Source organism: Cupressus sempervirens, chromosome 8, assembly GCF_028749045.1.
Source record: "Cupressus sempervirens isolate cs-2001-9-10 chromosome 8, ASM2874904v1, whole genome shotgun sequence".
Classification (NCBI taxonomy): Eukaryota; Viridiplantae; Streptophyta; class Pinopsida; order Cupressales; family Cupressaceae; genus Cupressus; species Cupressus sempervirens.
In genome coordinates this window covers 435,805,626-435,828,855 of record NC_143125.1, presented here as the reverse complement: position 1 = coordinate 435,828,855, position 23,230 = coordinate 435,805,626, and positions in this window count along the sequence as shown.

Sequence of the window (23,230 nt, the reverse complement as noted above, 5' to 3'; positions counted from 1 at the left end):
ACTTCTGATGTGAGAAACAAAAGCTGTAATACCAATTATTGAAAATGTAGTTAAGATTGGGTAATTGAGAGGGAGCATTGAATCAAGAACTAATAAAACGTATACTTTAATTAACCAATTAAACATTCACAATGTAATCTAATCTAATTGCATGCATGAAAGACTAAAAGTGATAAAACATTCATAACCCTTGACACAATATTTGGTAACCCCAAAACCTTCCAAATAGAAAGTAAAAATGGGGTTGGGATTATACCCATAAACTTTATTACTACAATATAATGATAGCCTATTAAATCTTACAATTGATCACTTCTGATGATATGCCCTATTAGGAGAAATAAGGACTATTAGGTCCACCTCATGAAAGTGTTTACAATATACAATGTAGTATGCACTCTATTAGGAGATTTGGAATGAGACTGTTAAGTCCACCTGATTAGAGGATTTGATTGATGCACTTGTTAGGATGAATTAGTAATTGGTCTTTGATTTGCAACTCTGATTTTGCTCAATGAGATTCCTTTGAATAACAATGATCACCTTGTTATGATAGATAAGTCTCTTCTTTTCCTTTTATTGCTTGTAGCCTTCTTTAATTTGCATTCGTACTTCTTCTTCTTGTTCACATGCCTTTTTGGGTATGAGAAAATGCATTACATATTTATCTATCCACTTAATTTCCTTTTGGAGTTGGCTATAATACCTAATTCAAACAATATTCAAAAAGTCAACTCAACTTGCTATAACTTAGGTTCTAAAGACAACTTGGTTGATGTTTTGACACTCATAAACATGGTCAACAATTGGAAAGCTTTGGCACATAGTCGATGTAGAAGCTTAGTCCATACTAATCACTTGGAGTAGTAAGAACTCAATCAACACTAGATGACTCAATTATTACTTAAAAACTTGTTAGATAATGAAATGCTTGATTGATAGAGCAAGGCTTGATCAACACTATCTTCATTCACTTTGTTAACACTAAAAGATTGGTAGATACTAATAAACTTGACTTATACCATAGAGCTCATTTAATACTATACTCTATATGAGATGCTTGGTAGATATTGTAAAGCTCAGTATGAACTTCAATCTACCTAATTGGCTTTGTAGCAATAGAAGCACTTGGTTAACACTGCTAGTAGTATGATAAGCTTAGTAAAAACTATAGAGCTTAGTAGAAACTATAACCAACTAAGTGTTGAGTCACTAATAGACAATAGATTTGATATTAATGTTAATAGAAAGAACATAGGGTCATAATATGGAAGGAAGGTTTGAAGGCTTTATATTTGATGGATAAGGACCACAAATAGACTTAGTGATGCAGCACAAGGAAGGAGAATCCTTGAAGGAGATGTCCTAGCCCCTAATAATTAACCACACAAAAATTCAAGATCTCATACCAATTCACAATAATTTATTCATAAAATAACTATTTGCATGCAATGTATTAGGTTTTAAGGCATTCCTAGTTACGCTCAAATACAAAGTAAGTAATAGTTCTTCAAGATCCCTCAAGATCTGATTCAAATCCTACGAATTCTAGATCCACACTATGGTAGAAAAGTAAAGCAAGATTTAAAATTGTTCTTGCAAGCCCACCAAGAAATCTCCTTGTTTCCCAAGCCACAACTACTAGCCCTTCTCAAAATTTATCCAAGATCTAGATGTAAATTGCCTCACATTTGGCAATCTACTGACACACTTAGGAAATCTTTTCTCACTTAGCTACTCCATCTTCTCCATGCTAGATCCCACCCTGAATAATAATGATTCACTCTTCCAGAATGAATTCCTTAAGACTCCATAAGACCACCTTACTTATATCAAGCTAAGCCACAAGTTAGCCTAGCAACTACAAACTAAATGAACCCTTACATTAAATAAAAATTTAAGCCACAAGTTGGCTTTAAATAGAAATTAAATAGAACAAAAATAAATGCTAGGTCATCTATAAATAGAAACAAACTTCTAGACAACTCAAGAGGCATAAAAACTGAGTGTCAAAAAAACCACCAAGCATCAACAAAACCACAAGCATCAGTGAGCTTCACTAACTACCGAGTAACCAAACCCCTTTATTGACCAAGATACTCTAATAATACTAAAATCTCAACCTAGCACAACAAGATGAGCTCCGCAACATTATTGAGCTTCTTTTGATGACCAAGCATGAACCAAATCTTAACTAAGAACACTTAGTAAACACACAAATTACCTCTAAAGTAACTACCAAGTATTTCTCCAAACTAGTCACCAAAAAAACCCATCATGCTCCTACATCAGACTCTCCAGGTAAATAGAAAAGTGTGTCCCACACTTTGATGCCCAATGAAAGATATGATCCAATCATCATCTTCACTAAAGGCTTCCAATCCAACAAGGACAAGAAAACCAACCTACACATCATCTAGACCTACTTCACCCACACAAACATCAGAAGTATCTAAATCACCACTAAGAAATTAGAATACAACTTATCACATCTATCCATTGTTGGAAATATAGGATAAGCTAGGTTACTAACAGGGGAGGGGTGAATCAAGAACCAATAAAACTTAATCTTATTTCACCAGTTAATCCTTCATATATATGTTGATCTAATTGCACGCATGAAAAACTAAAAGTAATAAAACATTCATAACATATTGACTTAAGAAATGGTGACCCAAAAACCTTCCAAATAGAAAGTAAAAATAGGGTGGGGATGACACCCAAAAGATTTAGTATTGTAGTACAAAGTTAACCTATTAAGGCTTACAATTGATCACTTTTAATGATTTTCTCTGTTAGGAGCAATAAGGACTACTAGGTCCACCTTTTTAAAGGATTTACAAAACATATAATGAAGTATGCACTCGATGAAGATATTTGCAAAAGACTGTTACATCTATGTTGTTAAAGGATTTAATTGTTTAATCTACTAGGATGAGCTAGTGGCTAATCTCTAATCTACAACTCTAATTTGCTAGTTGAGATTCCTTTGAAGTGTAATGATCACCTTGTTGTGATAGATAAATCTTTTCTGCTCCTTATACTTCTTGTAGCCTTTTCACTTCCCACCTCTTCTCTTCATACTTTCTTTTTATTATATTTCATTTTGGATGTGATACAATTAATTACATATATACCAATCCAAAATACAATTCATCAAAGTTGGCTATAATACAACTTTCACAAAAATACACAAAGTTGGCTTAAAGTTGGCTTAACTGCTAGCACTTGGGTTTTGAAGAAAAATTCAGTGAGGTTCTAATACTCAACAACCACTGTCATCACTTGACATCATCATGCTCTTGGTAGATGTAGAAAGTCAACTCATACTAATCACTTCCAAGTAGTCTAAACTCAGTCAACACTAGTGACTCAATGAATACTATGAAACTCAGCATATAAACTAAATCACTTGGTTGAAATTGCATGGATCAGTCAAGACTAACACTGTGAGATTGATATAAACTAAATTACTTGGTTTACACTTTCTAGTTTGGTCAACACTAGATTCACATCACTAACACTACAAACTCAATAGACACTAGAGACCATGGTTGACATTGTGCAACTCGGTTAATACTACAAAGATCAATTTGCACTATTACTTATCAACTCTATAGATATATGTTGGTGTGAATTGACTACTAATTTTTGAACTTATTAACAACTATAGAACTTAGTAGAACCTAGATTACTCAACTAACACTATAAACTACAAGATAAGCTTGGTAGTTGTTAACCATTTGACTAAGTTTGAGTCACTAATAAAAAAAATTGGTCATAATGTCAAAAATCTTCCCCTTTGACATTAGTGACAAAAAAACCTATTAGTCCAAAAATAAATTCTCAAAATTTCAAGGCCAAAACATTCTTTTGTCTTCATCCTGTGTCTTCAACTCTGTAACATACTCTATTTTTGAGATTTTTCAATTTTTTTTTGTAAAATATGTTTTTTGATTATCTGTACATGCATATATATGATATTATGTATATATATGATATTATGTTACTCCCCCATACATATATCACATATTATACTTCTCCTCAATATATATATATATATCACTTCTTCACCCCATTTTTGCCATAAATGCCAAAGGTGCATGCTATATTATGATACAAAAATGTCATAAGAAGTTAGAATGTACCTTAAAAATCAATGCCATAGTCTTGTCCCTATTTTCTTATAACACCTTACTTGCATGAAGTGCAATCTATACTTCTTCTACTAACTTCATCGTGTGATTAGCTATGGAGAAGTTATTATCATGGATGACAATTTTGGCATGTGTAATGTGTTTTTGCAATGCATCCATGTTCAAAATAATCATGCGTTGGATGAAAAGTGTGTCCCTAATCCTACCTTCTTCTCTTAGGGCCCATTTGGTTGCTAGCATAGGAATTGAAAATTAGAATAGAAAATTGGAATGGGAATGGGAATGGGCAATGGCAATTTTAGTTGTGTTTGGTTCACCTGGAATTTGATTTTGAATATATTAATTCCTTGTTTGGTTTATTCATACAAAACTAGAATTTAAATCAAAGGAATGAAAGAGGTTTAAGTTTCAGACCATGTAATGCTCATCTCCCCAACATCATTGGGGTTCCTGATATGCCTGGAGAGGCATCTGCGATATTATTATTGCAAGGGGGTTGGTGTTCATGATCATCATCACACCCAGACATTGAGTCATTCCACCTCTTTAATTCAATGGCTACCTCTAGCTTAACAAATATACATTACTTGTTCTACCCCCATCACATTCAGAATGCCCTCATCCATCTCAAACCCATTCAATATGAGTGGTGTGAGTTTTTCTTGTTACTGTGGGTCTCTTTTCCCAATTCACAGTAGTTCAAACCATGATCATGAATGCATTCATGGGATTTTCCACTTAAATTTGGTTATAATTACACCCACAGGTACTTTATGTTATTAAAAAAATCCATTGCAATAATGGGTGTTGATGGTATCTGAATGCCAACCATTCTATATCCCTAATGTTGAAATTGAAAGCATCATTTGCAAATACACAAACAATAACAATGGCACTTATAGGGCAGGCACTTTATTGATGATCCAAATTAGATCTTTGAAGGGCATAGTTCATGATTGCAATTCAATCCACAAGGGTGATTGCAGGTTTACATGGTGACAAGATTCCTACAACATGACCAATCCTACCACACTCCCTTATGCACATGCTCATCAATGATACAAATGCTATGCAAGTCATGAGTAGATGCCAGAATGATTTCTCTCTTACACTAGTCACCATGGATCTAAAAAAACTATATAATTTTTAAAAATGAGATTGGGAATAGGAATGGCCTATTCTAATAATAGGTCTTTTTTGGCATGAACATATGGTCATTTTTGGGGCAAAATGAAAATATGTTTTACTATTCTCAATTCTAATTTAGCACACCAAATGAAGAATACAAAATATATTCTAATTTTTTCTTCCTATTCTATTTGTATTCTAGCAACCAAATAGGCCCTTAATAATCCTTCTTGCAAATTAATCATAAATCTAATCTTTGAGCAGTGAGCAGAACTGTAGCTTAGGTCAAGTGACAACAAGTGTGTACTTGCCTTCAAGTCTTCATCTATTTTAGATAGTTTATCTTTGTTTCCCTAGGTAAAGATAAATGTATCACATAACTTTTTGAATAATGAAGTTACATTATTTGTAGAGGTTTCTAATGAGCTAAGACTAGTAGACAATTCTACTTGATTTATTGCAATTTTTAGTGCAACTTGCTCCAATACTTTGTTCTCAAGTTTCTTCTCTACCTTTTCTAGCAATTTTTATTGTCCATTCAGATCTTCACTGAATTTATGGACAACTTCTAATAACTAAATCAAAATAGGTTTTTTACTATCAACCTTAGTACTTAGTACATCTACAAGTTTGTTCATTGCATCTTCAAGCACTTGATTTTCTCTACTCTTCTCTTCTCTAAGCTTTGTTCCTTAGCTCTTTCTTGCAATAGTTCACCCATTATGTTCATTTGATTAGGAATTAGAGTAGAGATATCCCAATTCAAGATAACTATATCCTCATGAAAATCAATGTTTTCTTCTTTGCCCTTATCCTTGCTTAAACTCAGTTGAGGCTTGCTCTCAACTATCCTTGTGTTTACTATTTCCACATTTGGAATTATAACAATAGTAGAATAGAAGGGCTAGCAACAAAAGTACATATTGCACTGATAGTAGAAATACCAAGTTGTTGTGTAGCCAAATTTTATGATGGAGGAGGAACTAGCTACTTGGTAGATGAAGTGATGATCACTTCAGTCAATATGGTACTCAACTAAATAGGTGCAAAGATTGGTTAGGTGCATGGTGTTGCAATGGTTGCCACAACCAAATTGGTAGAAGCTTTATCTAAGCTTGATGGCATTAAAGCTTTTCTTGAAGAGTGAGGAAATGAGGCCATACTACTGCTCCAATCTCCTCTAGGTTGGCTTCCTTAATACTCTAAATCTCAAGGAGATTCTCCTGTATAGCTTCCTATTCTTACTCCTCATCATCCAAATTTACATCATCTATTTATATATCTTCTTCATCATTGTTATCATTTTCTTCCTTGTCATCTTCATCATCTATGTCACTAACATGAACAACAGAATCACTTGGTAGTTGAAGTTTGTAAATATTCTTCCATGTAATTGTAGTTGTCTTCACCACATGCTCAATGTCATTTACCAATATCGTGCATTTTTTAAATTTTAGAGTGAGCTTTTCCTCATTTTTCTTCATGGATTCTTTCACCTCTTTGTCACTAAGACTTAGCATGAGCTACTTTAGAGTTTGTTCAAATATATCTTTTGTAGTTTTCTTATCATTTTCCAATCTTGGCATGATTTCTTGCATAAGCTCATTGGGAATTTGCTATAAAAGTTGATTAGGTGAGTATTTCCATTTACCTAGTTTTGATATCATCATGTCTTCAACTTGCTTCTTCTCATCTGCATTCTTGGTCTCATATCTAAGAGATTTAAATTTTTCCATTCCAACTCCTCCTTCAATTTCCTTTAATTTTTCCTAAAATATAGGTAGATGTTTCTTGAAAATAATTTCTTTGTCATCTTCCTCACCTAATTTTAATTTCTTTCTTGATCTAGGTGATCTTCTTGTGAATATTGAAGTAGATGACTTGGTGGGTCAAGTAATGATGACCTTACCCTTCTTCCTTATAGCTTGTTCCTCTTCAAACTTTGTTTCATCTACTTCATCTTCTACATCATCTTCTTCCACATCATCTTCTTTTCCTTTTGTCAATAGTAGAGTATAACTTTCTTGCTTTAGTTTTTCTATCCTCTTCTTTGGGATTTACAAAACATACAATGAAGTATGCACTCGGAAAATAGATTTTCAAGAGATTATTAAGTCTTCCTTGTTAAAGGATTTAACCATTTCACCTATTAGGATGAACTAGTGGCTAATCTCTGATCTACAACTCTAGTTTTCTAGTTGAGATATCTTTGAAGTGTAATGATCACCTTGCTATGATAGATAAATCTTTTCTACTCCTTATATTTCTTGTAGCCTTTTCACTTCACACTTCTCCTCTTCATACTTTCTTCTTATTATGTTTCATTTTGGATATGATACAATCTATTACATATATACCAATCCAAAATACAATTAATCGAAGTCAGCTACAATACAAGTTTCATGAAACTACACAAAGTTAGCTTAACTACTAGCACTTAGGTTCTAAAGACAAACTTGGTGAGATTCTGATACTAAAAAACCATTCTCAAAACCTAGCATCATCATGCTCTCAATAGACATAGAATCTTTGCTCACACTAATCACTTCTAAGTAGTTTGAACTTGGTTAGGACCGATGACTCGATGAATACTACAAAACTCGACATATAAATTGAATTGCTTGGTTGACACTACATGGCTCAGTCAACACTAACACTATAAGCTCAGTATAAATTGAATCACTTGGTTGAAACTACTTGGCTAGGTCAACACTAGATTTACATCACTAATTCTATAAACTTGATAGACACTATAGACCATGGTTGACACTATGCAACTTGGTTAATACTATGAAGCTTGGTTTACACTATTACTTATCAACTCAATAGATACAACTTGGTGTGAACTAAATACTGATTCTAGAACTTGGTAGCAACTATAGAACTTGGTAGAACCTAGATTACTTAGTTAATACTATAAACTACAAGATAAGCTCACTAGATGCTAACCATTTAACTAGGTGTGAGTCACTAATAAATAAACTTGACCATAATGTGAACATTTCATATCAGCAACAAGTGCATGCAACTCCACATCGATAAAAAAAATTTACATCCAAGAGAAAATTCACATTAGTAGTAATATGTAACTCCTCATCAACATATACCAGACTCTCAATACCAGCAATTTCATTACTTACAACAAGACACTCTGCAACACATAACTCACCATCAATAATAGTCTGATCATCCATGACCAAGTGCTCTACAATTTCTACGTAAAATTCAACCAACTAATCATTAAAATGGATCTCCATCCCAAAATAAAAAAGGTTAGAAACCTCTTTAGCAACAATCACAAGTTTCTGTATAGGTTTCACATTAGACTCCACAAACTAATCAATTAAACCAACTACTTCCTCAACCTTATCATGTTGTCTTTATTCTTGAACAAGTCTTCTAACTAACCAAACAAATCTCTTCTAGATCAGTAGACTCCAACTCCATAAAAATTTCCAAAACTCAACTATCCCTTCCTTAACTCAATCAGTTAATATAGCTTCCAATTGAGTGAACATCTCTAAAAGCCTCTTCTCCACCACATCATGGATATTCACAATCATCCCAGCATTCAATCTTCTTAGAGACATCTTCCAAGATCTTCAAAAATCCTCTACAAAAAAACATTCCCATACACATTGTGATAAACCCAAATTATTTGCAAGATATATTGGAACCTTCCATGTCACACAAACAAATAAGAATAGATCACATGTCTAGGAATACAGATCTACCATACAAATCACCCAAACTCTCTATGATCATGCTTCAACAAGATCAACCTTCCCTCTTTATAACCATAAATCCATCTACAAGTCCTCTATAATTGAAAGTTAGAAGCATGATCTACCACCTCACAACCAAGTTATCTAGGACTCTAGAAAGAACAATCCACCACAAGATCAAGGTCTTTTGAATTTAACTTCTCCTAATCCAAGGTCTTCGTGCAAACTATCTCAACTTTAGGGATTTTCCTACAGTCTCAAGAAAAAAGATTTCTCTAATATCATATGACGTAGTACAAGACAATCTCCCCAGGATTACTAAGATCCTTTCAATGATGAGCATGAACCAAAGCTTAACTAAGAACACTCAATAAACACACAAATTACCTCCAAGGTAACTATCGAGCATTCCTCCACAGTAATCATTGAGAAATCCCACAATACTCTTGCATCACTTAGGATATGAAAATGGGTAGTAAATATGGATATAATCATCTTTAGAGTAAATGACATAACCAAGGATACCATTAGACTCATTAATAGTTTGAATAGGAGTGACATATTTGATAGGAATATTTGAAGTTTGAGCATAGTTTTTAAGTGGATATGGAGAAGTAGAATAAGAGGAGACACTTTGATCTTGACAAGTAGCTTTGGATAGAATAGGAAAAAAAGGAACTTTTCTCATGATTTTCAATGGGCTCAATGGAAATGCTGGAGGAGGTATCTTTACCATACTTGGGAGCTAGGTAAGACATAGGATATGGAAGAGTTTCATATTGAGGAGATGATGGGGTTCTTGATATTGATCTTTCTTGGAATTTATAACATTTTGAGAGTTCTCTTGACATGGAGCCACATCTAAGGATAAGGGATAATGTGGAGTTTTTATGGTAGGATCTATTGTGGTTTCACAATGCATGCCCTATTTCTCCTCTAAAATGGGGAACCCCTATTGATTTATTTGTCTCCCAAACCCCTACTCCAAGGCCTAGGTCATTTTGGGACTCCCTTAGGAGTCTGGGTCTAGCCCTTTTTTCTACCTAAGAAATTCTAGGTTTTTTAAGTGCATGGATGCACATTAGTGCACTTCGTGCACATGGTGCATAGGTACACTAAAGGAACAAGTGCACACCCATTTCCTTTGGAGATGCACAAATGTGCACCTATGCATGTGCACTCCTCCAAAGGGTATGCATACCAACCATAGAAATATATAAGCCTGGGACCCCCCCTCCTCTCCTCACTTTTCCTACTCTTGATTCCCACACCTCCACACCTCCAAAAGTGAACTCAACCTTGCACACACCACCAAAGCACATATGTATTAGAAGACACCAAAGATATGCACATGTGTACCTATCCAAGGTGCACATGTGCACCACCTTTTTTTTAATCTTTTTGAAAACTAAATAACCTAAGGCATCAACACTTAAGGAAAGGTGTGCATGTGCACACCTCCCAAAGGTGCACATGTGTGTACCCTTTGCACAAAAAAGAATAAGGGACAATATTTCCCCTTTACACCTAGAATGCACAAATGCACATGTGTGTACCTCATCAAGGTGCACACGTGTGCATCAATGGTAAAATGGTCATGAAATAACCATTAAGCACACCTTGCACACTTGTAAGGGTGTACTAGGTGCAATATTTTGCATTCTAGGATTTTGGGGGAGAAATTGACTATGTTGATTGTTTTCAAGTGTTTTAGGCTACATTTTTTGTCAGTTAGGGTTTGTTTTGTGTTAGATTTTTAACTCTTTTGACTAATATCTTATTTTTGTGTAGATAAATTGACATGATTATTATCCAAAGCACAAAAATATCCATGGTATTACATGTGCATGGTATTGGATAGCTTGTCAGGGTCATAACTTTTGACCTAGAGCTCAAAATTCATAACTATTTACACCATTGAAAAGAAGAACTAAAAATCTAATTTTAGTTCCTAAAACAATGAGGATTTGGCTTCCTAATATTAAGGACTAATGAAAATTTCAAATCAAATTTTTGAGAAAAAGACCTCCTAAAGAGCCAATTAAAAGTGCGTAGAAAAGCTTGTTAAAAAGATATAAGAAAATTTCAAACATTTGATCATTTTGCATAATCTAGATCACCTAGTCTCTAACTGAGAAGGATCATGTAGTTAGAGAGAAGAAAAAATTAAGGAACAAACTTCACATTGCATGAAGTGTATATAACACAAAGGTGTGGTGCATAATGCACAAGTGCATAGATCATCATAGCATCGTCATTATTAGCAAAAATAGAGATCTCACTTAAGTTGGTAATCTTTAGCTTCAAAGGAGTCACACATAAGTTTTGACTTATGAATTTACACTCAAGATCAAAGATACAAAGGTTGGACATATGAAATACTACAAGTTCCTCATCTTATGAAACTATTAATGATAAGATTCAACATAGGTGCCTAGGGATTTCAAATAGAAGAAGTAAGAGTTAAAATCTATGAAAATGTTTGGCCATATAGAGGGTATAAATTATCAAAATAGAAAAATAAGTACACATGAGTGCTCCCACACCTCTTTTGAGAAAAACCTAGAAACCATTTTAAAAAAAGAGAACTTTGATTTTTTGGTGAATTGAGCACCTTGCACAAATTCCCTAAAGGTGCACAAGGTGTGCAAGGTGTGTTATTCCAGAGGTGCACTGGAAATTTTGAAGAAGTGATAGAGCACTAATAGTTAACTATTAGTTGCTAATTTAGAGCTTTCCATGCACTTGAAACACATTATGACAATAGTTTAACTCCTACAAATGCTTAAAGAAGGTCAACCTTCCACTTTTAGAACTTCCAGTGACTCTCAAATACTCTTACAACTTCCTTCTTCTTATCTACTTCTTCTCTTATTTTTTAAAGTCACGTAAAGGATCATTCACCCATTAATTGATATAAACAAGGGATGAGACCTATGTAGCACCATTTAGAGAGTCATTATGTATATAATTAGTTTTTTTTTTATTAGTTAAGAACCATATGTTTGCATTAAGAGATATCTTACTCTCAACTCAAATTGGGGAGATGATTTCCTATAAATATATGGATGTAATATGTACTCCAAGCCATTATTTTGATGCAATAATATATGATATTGGTGCTCTTATTCTGAGTGTAGTTATTCTTGCTGAAATGTGTTATTTTTTGTGGATTCTTGTTCATGATAATAATGAAATCAATGGTTTTGTTGTGTTGATTTTGTTGTGTGATATTTTAGTTTTGGTGTTTGCCACATGTTGAAAAATTCCACTAACATATTGAGGTGGAGAAGAGATCACCTTTTTGTTCCTACATAGTTTCTCATATCACATGAGTGCACTTTCCATGGCCTTGCAATTTGATATGAAGTGAAACATCTTTTAGTTTATTAATATTTTGTCAATGATTATATTAGTGGATTCGAGGAAGCACTGCTTCTACTTTCATTGGTTTCCTACCTAATCTTTTCAATGATATAACTCATAGATGTGTTTTTACCATGGTTTATGTTCATTATTTATTTCACTTTCATCTATTTTATTTCATCTCTTGTTACCTTAACTTGTTTTTTTTTTTTTCAAACACTTGTGTAGATTAGGAATTCATATAGTTGCATTACTAGATTGCATTCATTTAAAAATAGAAAATACCAAAAGCATATCTCTTTTGTTTTTAATTTTGAAACAACAAGAATATTGATCATCTTATCTAAAATTGGTCAGAACTAGCAAAGGCCTTCTTGTGAACAACCACATTTATCTTCAATTAATTGGATTCCAGTAGGTCATAAGATCACCTAAAACCATGGATTTGATCACATATCAGCTTTTCAAGAGAGGAGTTTGAAAATATTCCTACGGTTAAGCATTGTGCAAAATGATAGCTCAACATAAGTGGCACTAGAAGGAGGGACTCATACCATTTGGAAGAGAGAAACAACTCATTATTTTAAAATTGTGAACTTTTTAGAAGTTCAAAAAAAAATCTATCTGAAACTATCAAAAGTGTGCAAGGTGTTCTATTTTGAGAAAGTGTTCTTCTTTAGAAGTGTGTTTTTCTAGAATATACACAAGTTCGTAGAACTCAATCACTTTCACAAGCCTCACAATGATAAAGGAATGCCAAGAACTTCACCCATTCACATTACACATTCCATCATTATCATCCACTCTATAGTCTACTTCACACATTCCCATCATTATGCATCATGTCTTCCTTCAATGCCAAAAGTTTACCTTTGAATCTAACTATTCCATTACATGGCTTGCCCAAAAATACTAAAAAAAAATTCCCATGCTTCATCTATGGAGAATCATGAACAATAGAAGATCATATTAAGATTTTTAAGGAAATCTATAATCAAAACTAGATTCAGCATATAGATGTGGTATGTCACCTTTTTCCTTACACTTTGGGGGAAATGACATTCAATTGGTACCTTAATCTACCCCTAGCATCACTAAGTGGTTGCAGCTATTTTGAGAGCAAGTTTCTAGAACAATTTAGGGTCTATATTGATATAGCTATCCTACATCATTAGTTCACCTCAATTAAGAAGGATCCCCATGAGACTATTTTATAGTTTAATCATCGCTTCTATAGGATGTATCGAAGATTGGAGTTTCCATACACTGTACAACAAGAGGCTACCATAGAGATCTATTTTGGAACAATGGATCCATTAACCTTATATTTTCCTAAGAAAGCTCCCACCCAGAGACATTGGTAGCATTTATAAGGTTTTCAAAGAGGCTGTTACATTCACAAAGTAGACAGATACCCATGGTGGAGGGAATTTTTTTTCTTCCTTCATTTTGAATAATACAAATGCTACTGCTCCAATGCCAACAATTACATACCTAGGGTATGAGCCCCAAAAGACTATATTATTTGAGAAAAAGACTTCTTAGCCTACTAAAATTGAGAATAATATGTCTAAAGAGGTTAAGGCCATGAAAGAAATGACGTCTCTTTTATCCAATGAACTCATCAAAATAAAGTTGAATATCTCAAGAAACTAAGGCAATCATCCAAGACAACTTGTTGCCCAAAACAATTATTCTCAAAATTAGAGTAGAAATTTTGACCTTTATAGTAACATCAACAATGAGAATAATGGTATTATAGGTATGAGTCCAAGTGAAAATGGATATGTGCACAATGATGTTTCAAATTAGCCTCCCCAAATCATGGAGGAACAAACTTTGCAGTTTACTACAATGGTGTTTGAATCATGTGATAAATTTGTAGGATGAAAAAATGATGAAGATGATCAAGAGGATTTTGTGTTCCCATTCAATGAAGAGGAAGAGCATGGACACTCAAGATTACATATTTATTGCATCAATAATATGAACACACATAGTTTGAAAAGTAGAGAAGAGTGCCTAATGGATGATGTCTCTTTATGGTTGCATCATACTTCTCCAAACATGTAGGTCTATAATACTCCAATTCATTATGAGGCTCCAACCAAAATTACCCTAAAAGTTAAGAAGGAATTAATGTAAAGGATGAGGTTTTGAAAGGTTTTATGGATAACATAAACATAAATTTGAAGTATCTTGGAGAAGGTTAGAATCCTAACATCCTTTTGCTTCCTAGCTGTTGTCACCTCCATCAAAGGATTTATTCATATTTGGAATGTGTTGGTTGCCAAGATGTAGTATCTAATGTGTTGGCACAAACATATCAACCTATTGAAATTTTTGAAAGTAATGAAATTATTTCAAGTTTAGATTTTGCAATAAGTTTGGATATCCCAAGAAATTTTGAGGACGCAAAAAATTTTGAAGTTTCAAAACTCCATGGAGTTGCAAAAATTCTCAAAGTTGTAAAAAATGATGGAAATGTAGAAGATCTTAAGGTTGGTGGGATTTTTGAATTAGGAAGTTATCAAGAAGAAGATAATGATACTTTCTACTTTGATAGTGATTTCCCATTGGATAATGATAAGATACCTCCCTCAAATCAAGATATGTCATCAAACGATATGGATAGAATACTTAACTTGGTCTCAAGATTGACTAAGGAAATGTCATTTTGTGGGTATTCTACACATATATTAGACCATGCAATAATAAAATCATGTGGAATCCATCCATTTGGGTTCCATTTAGAAGTAAGATGTCTTGATTTCTTGTTAGCTTGGGATATCGCAATGGAGGGTAAGTATGATTTTGAGCATGCTTCTTTGAGATATGAGGGAGGAAACACCTTGATTAATGACATTACTGAATCTTGTAATTCAAAAGGAAGGCTTATGATTAAGTTTTCTAGTCCCAAGGAACCTAAAGGTGAAGATTCAGGGTTTAAGGCTAATGATGGTGGTAATAGGGACCATAAAAATAATGTTTTATCTTTCAGGTCATGTTATGATAGCTATATTACATCAATGATGCTAATGTTTCCTTATCTATGTGGAGATGTGTACCATGAGATAAGACCATTAGTAGGAGGAATTACAATGTGGGAGTGTACCCCTATGGTGGGAACTCACTAGATCAAGTGATATTCTCCCATTATCCCTCTCAGTTTGATGATTTTCAATTTGAATATGATACTAAAGGTAAGAGATCTTGTTTGTGGATTAATCATGACCACGGAAAGTCACCGCAACTTTTTATTTTGTGTTATTTGTACCTAGAATTTGAACCAAGATTGTCCAAATTTTATTTTTCTAAGTGAAAAAACAAGTCAGCATTTTTTAGAATTATATGGGGTGCTTCATTACTACTGCACATAATAAGAAATCTACTGACAACCACCCCACATTTTTATTATTCAAGGTTTCCTATATATAAGTTTTTGTTTTTGTTTTTGTTTTTAGTCTTTCTAGTTAGGTTTTATTTTTCTTTGAGTTGAGTCTTTTTTTTTGGGTTTCATTTCTTTTTTCTTCTTTTTCTTTTTCAATTGTGTCATTCCAAGGGTTAGGTGTAATCAAGACTCATTCTTGACGCATTTCATAAACCACTCCTTGTGGTTTCAACTTTTAGGGAGAGTTATTTATTAGTCAAATCATTTAGAAATTTTTTATTTCTAATACCAACTAGAGCACAAATATATTACTTACAATCTTGAATTCAGAATCGTAGATCAATAGTTCTCAACACTTGGCAAATTTAAAGATTGACTATCTTCGTATTTTAAAATCAAGGTTGATAGCAGCAAAGGGATAGTTCAAACCTACCAGCTTAGACCAAAGGATATTTTCAAATAACTACTAAGATTATTGTTTGGCATGAGACTTTCCTAAAGTTCATAAAGAGGAATGTAGAGGTTATCAAACTAAAGAAAGAATCTAAGAAATGAGATGAATGCATTGGCCACACAATCTAAGCATGGTCAGGGTACAAAAAGAGAATAAAAATAAAGGTGGTGTTAAGAATGAAAGATTCTAAAAGGTATGAGAAACAAAATATAACAATAGGGATATGTCCTCCAAAATGGCTATCTGTTATCTATTCAAATCGCTTCATGGAAAAACCAAATGGAAACATGCAAGATCCTTGAAGTAGAATCAAAAGAGATTACTAAGGACCTAAAATGTAGAATTGATAACCCATTAAGAGCCCTTAGAATGGATTCTCACATCTAGTCAAATAAGTGATTGATAAACAAGTTTTGTGACAATTCCTGATGAATGGACCGGTAGGGTGAAAGATTGTCTCTAAGTTGCTAGAAGCTCATGATCGACTACACTTTGAGGTGTTAATAGAAATGAATAAATTGAGCACACATTGAGCTTGAAGATTTAAGATTCTAAAGTTTTTATTGTTGAAGAACTTGAAATTTGTTTGAAGTGTTCAAACTTAGTTCTTATTTGATACATTTTAGAAGAATGCTTGTTGGTGAAGAAATGCCTTTGTCATTTCTTCCCTTTTGTTAGGGCTATTTGTTGTGATTTTACAATGCACAACCCATTTATCTTAAGAAATGGGGACCCCTATTGATTTTTTTTGTCTCCTAGACCCCTAGTTTGTGGTCTAGGTCATTTTGGGAATACCTTAGGAATCTGTGTCTAGCCTTTTTTCTCTACTTGAGAAAAGCCAAGTGTTAGAACTAGAGAATTTGGGATTTTTTTTCTATTTTAGGTGCATGGTGTGTACTAGTGCACTTAGCACACATGTGTAGCTATCCAAGGTGTGTAGGTGCACTAAAGGCACAAGTGTACACCCATTTCCTCCAAAGATGCACACATGCATACCTGCACCTATGTGCACCGCCAAAGGGTGCACTCACCAACCTTGGACCAATATAAGCCTAGGACCACCCTCTCATCTCCTCACTTCTCCTAGCACACTCTTGATTCCTACACCTCTACACCTCCAAAAGTGTACTTCACCCTACACACACCACCAAACCACATAAGTGTTAGAAAACACCAAAGGTGCACACATGCACACATTTTTCTCCAATCTTTTTGCAAACTAAAAAACCTAAGGCATCAACATTTAAAGAAAGATGTGCACATGTGCACCTCCCCAAGGTGTGCAGGTGCACATTGATGGTAAAATAGTCATAAAACAACCATTAAGAAACATCTTGCACACCTATAAGGGTGCGCTAGGTGTGTTATTTTGCATTCTAGGCTTTTGGAGGAGAAATTGATTGTTTTGATCTTTTTTAGTGTATTGGGAAAGGTTTTTTTATCAATTAGGGTTTATTTTGGGTTAGATTTTTAGCTCTTTGAACTAATATCTTCTTTTTGTGTACTCAAATTAACATCCTCATTATCCAAAGCACAAAAAAATCCATGGTATTAGATAACTTGTCGGGATCATAAATTTTGACCTAGACCTTAGAACTTAAAACTGTTGGAAAGAAAAACTAAAAATCTAATTTCAGTCCCTAAAATAGTGAGCCTTTGGCTTCCCAATTTTAAGGATTGATGAAAATTCAAATTGAAATTCAAAAAAATTCTTGTTATAAACACCTAGAATAGCTTGTTAAAATAATATGAAAAAGTTTCAAATGTTTGATAGGTTTAGATAATCTAGATCACCTAGTTTCTAACCTAGATGGATCAGGTAGTTAGAGAGAAGGAAAAATCAAGGAATATACTTCATAGTGCACAAAGTGCACGTAGCATGAAGGTGTGGTGCATAATGCACAAGTGCACAGATCATCATAGCTTCTTTATTATTAGCAGCAGTAGGGATCTCACCTAAGCTAGTAACCTTCACCTTTAAAGGAGTCACATGTAAGTTTTGATTCATGAATTCACACTCAAGATCAAAGATATAGGTTGGACACGTAAAGTAGAACAAGTTCCTCATCTTATGAAACTATTAATGATAAGATTCAACATAGATGCCTTGGGATTTTAGATAGAAGAAGTAGGAGTTCAAATATATGAAAATTTTTGGATATAAAGAGGGTATAAATCATCAAAAAGGGAAAAATAAGTACACATAAGTGCTCCCAAACCTTGTTTGAGAAAAACCCATAAACTATTCTCAAAATAGAGAACTTTGATTTTTTGGTGAATTAAGCACCTTGCAAAAATTCCATAAAGGTGTGCATCTTTGCAAGGTTCAAAAGGTGCATAGGTGTGCAAGGTCTACTATTCTAGAGGTGCATCAAATTTTTTGAAGAAGTGGTCATGCACCGACAGTTAACTATCATTTGCTAATTTAGAGCTTTTCATACACTAAAAATGCATTCTAACGGTAGTTTAACTCCTACAAACACTTAGAGAAGGTTGAGATTCCATATTTAGAGCTTCTAGTGACTCTTAGATCCTCTTATAGCTTCCTTCTTCTTATTTACTTCTTTTTATTGTTCTAATTCATGTAAAGACTCATGCACCCATTAATTGATATAAACAAGGGTGGAGACCTACTTAGCACACTTTAGAGAGTTAGTATGTATACGTTTTTTTTATTAGTTTCAAATCATATGTTTGCATTAAGAGGTCTCTCACTCTCAACATGAATTTAGGAGATGATTTCTTATAAATATATGGATGTAATATGTACTATAGGCTAGTATTATGGTATGGATGCTCTCATTTTGAATGTAGTTATTCTTACCGGAATGTGTTATTTTTGTGGATTCTTGTTCATGATAATAATGGATCCAATGGTTTTGTTGTGTTTATTTGATTGTGCAATAATTATTTCTAGTGTTTTTCATGTTTTGACAAATTCTATTGATGTATTGAGCTGGAGAAGAGATCACCCTATTATTCCTACATAGCTTATCATCTCAGATGAGCACACCTTCTATGGCCTTGGGATTTGATAAGAAGTGAAACATGTTAGGAATTCAACCATAGATAGAAATAAAAATTACATGAAAATATAACCAATATTACAAAATAATAGATCACATATAAAAGAACAGAAGGCATCAAGATTTAACATGGTTCACCCAATCCCTAGGCTACATCCACCAAACAACAAGTCCAATATTATTACATTCCAGTGATTACAACTTGATTACAATCTATAATCCCTTACAAATCAATACCACTAGAAGAATAAATTTTTGCATCACATCTTATAAAACAATCGCTAACCCTAAGCCCTTTTATACAAGTATTTTTTTCTACTTTAGAGTTAAAACATGTCGGCCATTAATTGGTGAATAGTAGCCCAAAATTTTATGTCATTAGCAAATGATGAATAGTAGCCCAAAATTTTGTGCCCTAAACTATTACTTCCCTAATAATTCACCATAAACTAACAAAACATCTTTCAATTTTATTAAGTTTCCATCAATGGATTTGAGGAAGTGATGCTCCTACTTTCATTGGTTTCCTACTTGATCTTTTCAACAATTTAACTCGTAAACATGTTGTTACCATGGTTAATGTCTATTGGAAATTTCCTTTTCATGTTATTTTATTTCATCTCTCCTTACCTTATCTTCATTATTTTATTTTCTAATACTTGGTTAGATTAGGAATTCATATAGTTGCATTATTAGATTGCATTCATTAAAAAATAGAAAATACCAAAAACATATCTCTTTTTTTGGTTAATTTTGAAATAACAAGTAGATTTACCATCTTATCCAAAATTGGTTAGATCTAGAAAAGGCCTCCTTGTGAGTAAATACATTTATCTTTAACTGAGTAGATTCTAGTAGGTTGCAAGATCACCCAAAACCTTGGAGTTGATCCTAGATCAGCTTTTCAATAGAGGAGTTTGAAAGGATTCCTATCATTAAGCATCATGCAAAATGACATCTCAATAGGATCTTGAAGAGGTAATGAAGGACTAGTTGGAGTATGCATGATAGGCATAGTAGAGCATGAAGGTTGAGGATTTTAGTCTTAATATCATGGAAATGGTTTGCAGCCAAGTGAAGGTTAGCTTGACTTTGTTTTAGAGGTAGCCCTTGAGGGTATGCATAGTCAATGTGGAAAGCATTAGGTTATTTGTTTGATGGAGGAATATTGGAAACCTTTGACCTTTTAGGAAGATCATATGTGTTTTAAGAAGTTAAGGTGTCAAGAAGACCATAACTAGACATAGGTTCATCGATATGATCTTGCTCAAGAAAAGTATCCTCGCTACATGAGCCATTAGAGGTATCAAAAATCTCATCATCAATAATATATTGGATTTTATGTTTCATATTAATGCAATCTAAAGTTTTATGTTCAATATGTTGATGACAAGAATAATAGATATCCAAGAATGGGTTTCCATATGGGCTATATTTAGGAAATGTGAGGACCTCATTAGCAAGGAGTTTTTACAAGGAAGAATCATAAGAATCTTCCATGGGGGTAAAATTTCTCTCAAAAGTATGTCTTAGCTCTTATTGTTCACTTCCCAAAGATATAAATTTATATGGGTCTTAGCCAAGATTGACAATATTTGTACTTTCAAGAGGCTTGTCTTTGGATTCAAGCCACACTATATATACTCCACTAGAATACAGAAGTTAAGGTCATCCCCTACAGTGATCACTTCTCTAGGAAGGTCCCCTAAAAGTAAACATTCAAGATCCTTTTTCTATGTTCTCCTCAAACTCCTTAACAAGGATGCAAGAAGAAGACATAAATAAGAAAATCTTGAGGATTAAAGGACAAAAGGGTCTATTTTAAGCCCAAATCCAAATGTGAATGATTGATTTTAAACCCTTTTTTCAATGTTGGGAATATACAACAAACAAGTTGACAAAAAGATAGAAATGATTTTAAAATTAACAAGAAAATGACATTTTTTAACAATTCAAATAAGAAGTTTTAAAATGTGCACCTTGATTTTAAACTTTCCAATTTTTTTCATTTTTTGCTCCTTTGCCCTGCAAGTTGCCTTCAAAAACTTCAATCAAGTGCATAAAATAATGAAGAAATGTGATAATTCAAAGGAAATATATTATATTAGTTGATTCCATACAAAATGAAAAATCATATCATGCATTGAACTATGTGAAAATAAAGTACAAGCTAATCACCAAATGCTTTTCATTTTCTTGTTTTTTAACCTAGTTAACAAGATTAGATTTGTATGTTATGATTTTGGTCCCAAAAGTGAAAGTAAAAAGAAAAGACATATACTAAAAATCAGAGATATTTCCAAAAATGCAATATTTTTAGTAATATATCTTTATTTGTACCCCTAGGTGCCTATTTTATCAAACCAGTCTAGCTTTTGCAAATCAAGCTATTGAGCCCTAATATGACCTCTAAATTTTATACTTTTTAAAAAAAGATCTAAACTAAACCTTTTCAAAAATGTATTTTTTTCTAAAAGTGTCACTCATTTGGGACTAGAAATGTGTTTTCATGAAAAAGAAATAACAAATTATAACTCACTCAAATCAAATCAAAAAAGTCTAAATTTTGGATTAAGTCATATCTAGTCCTTTGCCAACCCACAAAAAAAATTCAGATTTGAAATCCATGTTGTTTGAAAGATATGATTAAATATTTCAAAATATAGGGATATGGCCTTCAACTCAACCTAAACAAGGGTTAGCCTTAAAATTAAAGTAATAACCTCATAAAAATGGTTGATAAGATCCAATAAGTGGTTGTTAAAAGCTAGAAATGAGAAATATAAAAAGAAATGCAAACAAATTAAACTACTAAACCCAAAAGAACACAAGATAATTGAACTAGAAACTTGGTTCAAGCCCTACGGTGGGCACCAAAAAAATTGTGTACAAAAAGAAGCACACTTCTATAAACCATTATTCTCAAGCATAACCATGAAAGAGGTCATCTCAAGAGGTGGTTTATAGCTCTATATCTATTATATGAAATGATACAAATGGAAGTATGGTGGCTCTCAAATGAACCTAGTTATGCAACCATTGCAAGGTGCACCATAGAACAAGAGTTTTAAAGATGAGAGAAAGATTTCTAGTATTCAATAATAATAATGAGAATGTAATGCAATGCAAGCTACAATAAGATAGTATGCAAGATTCAAGATAAGATAGAAAATATGAAAATTTATAATCTTCCTATTTAGACTATGTGATATAAGCTATGAGCAATATGGGGAATCTAAAATAGGAATGTCATAATGTAAGTAGAATAAGGCCTAAGTTTAAATGCAAGAGTGCAAGAATAGTCCAAGTTCTTGAAAGCTCCAAAGTCACCTAGAAATTGTATAGCATAATGTAAGTACAAAAGAATAAGATATGAGAGAATGATGTGGTTGACATAAAGAGGCAAAAAATAATAAATCCAGGGTGGAGAATGCATCTTGATTGATAAATGTGCACAAGCATCTCACCTATGCAAGATCAATAGTGATGTTTAAGAGGCAAAAAATGTGTGGAGGAGAATTAAATTTATTTTAAAAATAAATATTCCTCACATAGAAAAATTTTCCCCTCATGTGAGACAAAAAAGCCTTTTATTTTATTTTTATAATAGGAATAATTCTTTATCAAGTGCACACTTAGAAATAAAGGAACTTTAGGGATTTTATTTAATTAAAAGGGGACATGTTCTTTCAATTAAATAAGAGACTTAGGATAAGGTGGTCAAACCATAGGTTTATAATCAAGTAAACATAAAAGTGATGATTTTATCAAGAAAAAATGCTAGAAAGGGCGCTCATAGTCTAGATGACCATTTTTAGGTAGTTAAATTTGCCCCTCTTTGACTAATGTGTAATTGATTTGGGAACATATTAATTCAAAGAATGAAGAAGCCAAGATAGTAGCTAGTAGATAGATATGATGTCAAAGGACAAAGCACAAAGAGATAGAAGATCCTGAATTCATAGTCAGTTACCAATAGATCT